Source organism: Oryctolagus cuniculus, chromosome 16 (genome assembly GCF_964237555.1).
Source record: "Oryctolagus cuniculus chromosome 16, mOryCun1.1, whole genome shotgun sequence".
Taxonomy (NCBI): domain Eukaryota; kingdom Metazoa; phylum Chordata; class Mammalia; order Lagomorpha; family Leporidae; genus Oryctolagus; species Oryctolagus cuniculus.
The window spans coordinates 70,837,241-70,844,383 of record NC_091447.1 but is presented as its reverse complement, the minus strand read 5'-3'; the positions used below and the strand labels follow the sequence as shown (position 1 = coordinate 70,844,383).

Sequence of the window (7,143 nt, the reverse complement as noted above, 5' to 3'; positions counted from 1 at the left end):
ATGGCTGCCACTGCTGTCCAAAATAATTAAAAATAAATTCATTAAAAATTAATTTTAAAAATTCAGAGATTAATTTAAAATAAATTCAATTAAAATTAATTTAAAATTTTATTTAAAAAATTAAAAATTCATTAAGGAATTAGTGCGCCCGCTAGCGTTGCCTAGAAACTGGGTTAAGCCCAGAGGTCCGGGTTGTCTGTGGCTGTTGCCTAGCAACAGAGAGCTGGCCAGAGGCCCTGAGGGCGCCTGCATGGGTTGCGTAGCCATGTTCCCATGGTCCTGGCCGGAGGCTTCGGGGGTCCCAGGTGGACCAGAAATGGAGCTCCTGGGGCCCCTGGGCACCTACTGGGAACCCGGATGAAGCCCTGTGCACCTGCTAGATACCCGGATGGAGCCCTGGAGACCCAGATCCAGGGGTGGGGGAGGGGCGGGGGTCTCTGCCCTTAGGGACACTCACTGGGGCTCGGCGATCCCTCCCTTCCCCCGAATCTGGGCTCAGCCCAGAGGTGCCAGGGCACCATGTTTTCCCACGGTTCCCGGATTGTCCCATGGTCCTGGCCTGGCGGCCACTGGGTTATCCCAGCTTTGTTGAGGTCCCAGCTGGACCAGAAATGGAGCTCCTGGGGGCCATGAGCACCTGCTGGGGACCCGGATGGAGCCCCGGAGACCCAGATGGAGCCCTGGAGACCTGGATAGATCCCTAGGGACCTCTGGAGACCCAGATAGATCCCTGGGGACCCGGATAGAGCTCCTGGGAGCCCTGTGCACCTGTTGGGGACCCGGATGGAGCCCCTGGTGGAAGCTCAGGGCCTAGAGATGGGGCGGTGTTATCATGATTGGCAGCCAGAAAGAGGCGGGACTATGGTGTTTGACAGTCCTGATCCCCAAACCTGTGTCCCCACAAGGCACAGGTGGTGGGGAAGACGGTGCTGGAGTAGGAGTCCCAGGGGTTTCTGGGAGCCAGAAGTGGGGTCCTGGCTTCTCCCAGGGGATTCTGGGAGCCAGATGTGGGGGTCCATCCATGGAACATTCCAGAAAGACCACAGAACCCACAGTCGTGTGCAATGCAGTTTATGGCGTCAGTGAGAGAGAGGAGCAGAGAGAGGGTGAGCTGGGGACAAAGGCTTCCAGGACATTCTAGAACATTCCAGAACATTCTGGAAGCTTCCAGTGGCGATTGCGTCCGAGGGGCAGGGAGACATCGGCGAGAGTATCTCGGCTGTTCTGTTGCGGGGGGGAGAACAGAGAAAAAAGGAATGTTCTGGAATGTTAAATAATGTTCAAGAACATTCCAGAGAATTCTAGAACATTCTGCAACATTCTGCAACATGGCCACACCCACTGGGGCGATCGTGGCCGTGTTGGGAGCATCTAGAATGTTCCAGGGCATTCTAGAATAATCTGGACAATCTAGAACATGGCCCCGCCCACTGGGGGCAATTGTGGCCTTGGTGGGAACATCTAGGGCATTCCAGAACATTCTGGGATATTCCGGAATGTCCAGAAAGCTCTCCTGGGGAGGTGCGGGGACCAGCTGGCACCACGGCTCTGCTCACCGGGGCCTCAGCATTGGTGTCACTGGGGACAGGTGTCTGTCAGGGAGAGAGAGACACAGCTGAGTCAGCACAGGGCAGCCCATGGGCTGCACAGAACGTTCCGGAATTTTCTGGGACTCCCTGGAACATTCTGGGTTTTTCTGGAGCCCCTTGGAACGTGCCAGCCATGCCCCCTCCACCCAGCTCTCACATGCCGGCCCCGCCCCTGACTTATGGCCATGCCCACAATGGCCACGCCCCCACTCCCACCTGGCCATACCCCCTCCACCCCGGCCACACCCCAGGCTCACCCGTGCCGGCCACACAATCCACATTCTCCCTGGGAATCCCAGTCTCCTCTGTCAGCGCCGTGAACCGCGCCAGGTGCTCGTCACTCAGCTCCTGGTCCCAGGCTACAGGGAATGCTGACTGTATACACTCACCCTGTCTAGTTGGCGCCCACTGCATACCACCAGGTTCAGTGTTGACTGTATACACTTACGCTGTCTAGTGGGTACCCACTGCTTAATGCCGGGGCAGCACAAGGTCAGCACCGGCTGTATACATTCAGGGTGCCTCTGTCTAGTGTGCATCAGCTATATGCAGTCAGGGTGCCTCCATCTAGTTGGTGCCCTCAGTGTACCACTGGGGTTGGCGCCAACTGTATACACCCAGGCTGCATACTGCTGGCCGGACCCACCCGGGGCAGCATGCGGTTGGTGCTGACTGTCTACACTCAGGGTCGGGATGGCTCTGCTAGTGTGTGCCAACTTTATACAGTCAGGGTCATGATGGCTTTCTCTCTCCAGTATGCACCGGCTGTGTACAGTTGACCAAATGCACCCAGGATAGGATGGGGTCAGGATGGCTCTGCTTAGTAAGTGCTGACTGTATACATTCAGCAAAAGCCACCTGGATATCTAGTAGGTGCCGACTGTATACACTCGCCCTGTCTGGGGGTGCCAATTGTATCTGCTCACTTTATCTAGTGGGTGCCAAATGCATACAGTTGGGGGCAGGCTCTCTGTAGTGGGCGCCGGCTGTATGCACGCGTGTGTGTAGGGTGCTCACCGGCGGCAAGGGTGATGCAGCTGACTGTGCCATCAGTACCTACGTTCTGGCTGAGGAAGACAATGTGGCCGTTGTCCTGCTCCAGGAACTTGAAGTAGTTATGGCCCTCAACTGTGGGGAAGAGGCGGGCATTTGGGGCATGCCAGGGCATGCTGGGACATTGTGCAACATTTCAGGGCATTATGGAGCATGCTGGGACATTCTGGGGCATGCTGGGACATCCCAGAAGCTTTATCTAGAACATTCCAGAACGTTATGGTATTGTGTAGAGCATTCTGGAACATCCTAGAATTGTCTGGCGCAAAGTTGGAAGATTCCGGAATGTTCTAGAACATTCCAGGAGATTCAGAAATGTTCTAGAACATTCCAGAAAAACATCATGGACCATTTGTGGAAGCATCTGGAAAATGCTAGAACACTCTGGGACATTTCTGGAAGACTGTGGAACATTCTAGAGCAAATCCGGGATATTCTGGGAATTTTCTGAAATATTCTGGGACATTCTGGAACATTGTAGAACATTCTGCAAAGCTCTCTTCCTGGAATATCACCTGGAGTCACCTGCGACCCCCCCCAGGGCTGTGCACAGACAATCCCACCCCCACCCCCTGCCCCTGCCCCTGCCCCTGCCCCATGGAATGTCCTGAAATTTTCTGGAACGTCCCAGAATCCCCCCCTGCACTCACAGTTGCATAGACGCCGTCCGCGTTCCTCTGGGCCACAACTGTGTGCAGGGTGCAGACCCCGTTTTCCCTGGGTGGGGGGATGGGCCGGGAGGACAGTTCTGGGATCCATTACTCCTGCCTGCCTGGTCTCTGGGCTCACCTGCTCCTGCCTGGCCTGCTCTCTGGGATAGATTGCTCCTGCCTGGCCCACCCACTCGATGGCTCTGGGATCAACTACTCATGAATGCCTGGTCTCTGGGATTGATTACTCCTGCCTGCCCTCTCTCTGGGCTCAGCTCATCTTCCTTGTGTCTCTGGGCTTGACTGCTCCCCCCTGGGCCATCTGCTCTCTGATTCTGGGCTCCACTGCTTTACCCGTCGTTCTCTCTGGGTTTGACTGCTCTCCCCTGACTCTCTGGGTTCGACTGCTCTTCCCTGGCTCTGTCTCTTGGCTTGACTGCTCCTGTCTGCTCTCTCTCTGGGCTTGGCTAGTCTTCCCTATGTCTTTTGGATTGACTGTTCTCCCTGGGCCATATGCTCTGTGACTCTGGGCTCGACTGCTCTCCCCTGGCTCTCTCTGGATTCGATTGCTCCTATCTTCCCTGCTCTCTGAGTCTGGGCTCCACTGCTCCCCCCGTCTCTCCCTCTGGCTAGCTCGCCTGGCCCCACCCCCGCTCACTTGACATCTAAGCCAACCGTCAGCTCTCTGACTCTGGGCTCGACTGCTCTCCCGTCTCTGGGATCCACTGCTCCCCCCTGTGTCTCTGACTCTGGGCTCGGCTCGTCTCCCCTGGCCCTGCCCCAATGCTCACCTGACGAAGAAGGTGATCGTCAGTGCGTTGCCGCCCTGAATGTTTCCAAGCAGCACCCGCAGGGGGCCGCTGTCCGCGGTCAGGGCGGGGTTGTCAGAGGCAATGGTGATGGTGCGCCAGGGCCCAGAGACCTGAAGAAATGATGCAAATTGATGATGCGAATTAGTGATGCAAACTAATGATGCGAAGAAATGATGCGAACTAATGACGTGAACTAATGTCAATTAATGATGCGATTTAATGACGCAAATTAATAATGCCTGGGTGGGGTCAACGTTGGCACAGGGCACGCCCACCACGAGGGCGAGGAGGAGAGCCTTCATCACCGTCCTCATCCTCGTCTTCGTTGTCTTTGAAGCGTCTATTTATAGTTGGGGCTGGGGGGGCGGGAGTAGGCGGGGCCGAGGTCGTGCAAACATTTGGGTTACCGCCGGGGACGGGAGGAGGTACCTGAACGCTCCTGGAGATTTCATTCTCAGTGAAAAAACTGGCTCAGACCAGTTCCACAGTGTGAAATCCTTTAATCCCATTTCTCGCTCTACTTGCACTGGGCTCAGGCTGGCTCTGGCCAGAACAAAGTGGCCAGGGGAAGCATGGGAGTGTGTGCCAGGACCTGCCTGCGAACACCTGGCACCAAATCTGGAAGATTGTATGGCATTTCTCGCTTCTGGAATTTTCTAGAATGTTCCAGAATGCTCTAGAACATAGCTTTTTTTTTTCCTTTGGGTCAGGAAATCAGTTTCTCTGACAGAAGTTGAAAAAAGGCCAAAGGTGAGTCTTTCATGAAAAAAATGCTTTAAAAAAATTTCTGGAATATTCCAGAATGTTGTAGAGTGTTCTTTCCATCAAAAATCCATTTTTCTAACAAAAAAAGTCAATAAATGAAAAGAAATGGCCTATGGAGAAACAACATGGAAGCAAATGTCTAGAACATCCTAGAATGTTCTAGAAAATTCTAGAATGATGTTTCTGTCAGGAAACGTGTTTTAGAACATTCTTTCAGTGAGAAGATCCATTTTTCTGACAGAAAAGTGTCAAAAACATGACCCGAAATGAGGTTTCCATGGAAAAAAAATCTTAAAAAATTCCAGAATGTTCTGGAAGGTTCTTTCTGTCAGAAAACCTCTTTTACTGACAGAAAAAATCTAAAAACATGAGAAAAAATGGCCTAGGGACCTACAATCAACACACAAAAGCAATTTCTAGAACATTCCAGAGCATTCTAGAAACATTCTTTCTTAAAACCTGTATTTCTGACCAAAAAAGGTAAAAACAATCGCCCAAAAATGATGCTTCCATGAAGGAAATCTCAAAAAAAAAAAAAAAAATTCCAGAATGTTCCAGAATGTTCTTTCAGTTAGGGAACCCCTGTTTCTGACAGAAAAAGTTTAAAAAAATGAGAAAAACTAGCCTAGGGAATATCAACAAGAAATCAATTTCTAGAACATTCTTGAATATTCTTTCAGTCAGAAAGTCCATTTTTGTGACAGAAAAAGGTCAAAAAAAGATAAAAATCTGTTTCCGCGGAAAACAAATCCTCAAAAAAATTCCAGAATATTGTAGATTGTTTTAGAAGGTTCCAGAATGTTTCTTTCTGTTAAAAAACCTGTTTTACTGACAGAAGTTTTTTAAAAAGATCAAAAAACAGCCTATGGAGAAACATGGAAACGACTTCTAGAAACATTCCAGAACTTTCTAGAACATTTTTTTCAGTCAGAAAACATGTTTTTCTTACAGAAAAAAGGCAAAAAAATGAGCCAAAATAAGGTTTCCATTAAAAAAAAATCTTAAAAAAACCCAGAATGTTCCAGAATTTTCTAGAAATTTTTTTCAGTCTGAAAACCTGTTTTCTGACAAAAAAAGATTTAAAAAATGAGAAAAATGGCCTAGGGGCCAACAATCAACATGGAAGCGATTCCTAGAACACTCCAGAACATTCTAGAATATTTTTTCAGTCAGAAAATTTGTTTCTTTGACAGGAAAAGGTCAAAAAGCAACAAAAAATGAGGTTTCCATGAAAAAAAAAATAAAAAGTCCAGAATGTTTTGTCACCCCCAGAATCTGCCCCAGAAGCTCCACCCGGGCCCCCCCGCGAGCTCCCAGCAGCTTCCCAGGGCCCCAGACCGACCCCGCGAGCTGCGTCTGGGTCCCACAGGGGCTTCATCCGGGTCCGCAACAGCTTCCTGGGGACCCGTGCACCTGCCAGAGGAGACCCGGATGGAGCCCCTCTGCACCTGCTGGAGACCTGGATGGAGCCCACAGAGCCCTGCTGCTGCTGCGGTGCACGCCGGGAGTTCAGTATGGGGTGGAGTCAGGACCCGTGAACCCTGGGGCTGTTTTCGGGGGGTCGCTGTGCCCCCACCCCGGCGCCCCCGGCATCCCTGGCCACACCCCAGCTCACTCTGGGCGTGCAGCCCCGTGCTCAGCAGCAACAGCAGCAGCCCCAGGTGCACGGCGCGTGGCCATGGTGGGGCGGTGCCTGGGGGACACTGCACATGCGCAAAATCCGTGAGTCATAATGGGCATGAGCTAACATGGCCCAGGTTCACAATGTGCATGCGTCAAATTGCCCAGGGTCACAGTGCGCATGTGCGCTGGGTATGTTTCCTACTGCACATGCGCCTCATTCCTGGCCATGGCGGCCATTTTACACTGTGCATGCGTCGAAATGTCCGAGATCACACTGCGCATGCGCACAGGGCGGATTGATTGTGCACAGTTCCTAAACATGGGCATGGGGTTCACAGTGCGCATGCTGTAGAATCATGGGAAAATATAAACTAGCCTGTGGGTAATGAACAACTGTCGTTAAAAATGTGAAAATGTTGTAAACTGCGAATTTTATGCACAATATGAGACAAAATGGTCACAGAGGTATTCAGTAGCTTACATATATAAGGATCCTTTGGAAAAACAACAGTGATAAAGTGGCACCAGTGCTGAGAACTCGTGGGCAGGTAGAATTGGCATGTGGATTTCTATTTTGGGGTCTGTTGATTTCAGTAGAAGGTAGTTGCTTCATTTTCAGGTCTTTCACTAGAATGTCTAACACCAAGTCTC

The 7,143-nt window shown here is 51.2% G+C and overlaps 1 long non-coding RNA gene across 1 annotated transcript; it reads right to left on the bottom strand.

The window, feature by feature from the left end:
• Positions 1–1,845: 1,845 nt before the first annotated feature.
• LOC127488465 (uncharacterized) lies at positions 1,846–6,551 on the bottom strand. Its single transcript, XR_007916160.2, has 5 exons — positions 6,485–6,551; positions 4,084–4,214; positions 3,293–3,359; positions 2,607–2,717; positions 1,846–1,948 (listed from the first exon to the last, which is right to left on the bottom strand). It is a non-coding gene; the product is annotated as an uncharacterized lncRNA (long non-coding RNA).
• Positions 6,552–7,143: the final 592 nt, after the last annotated feature.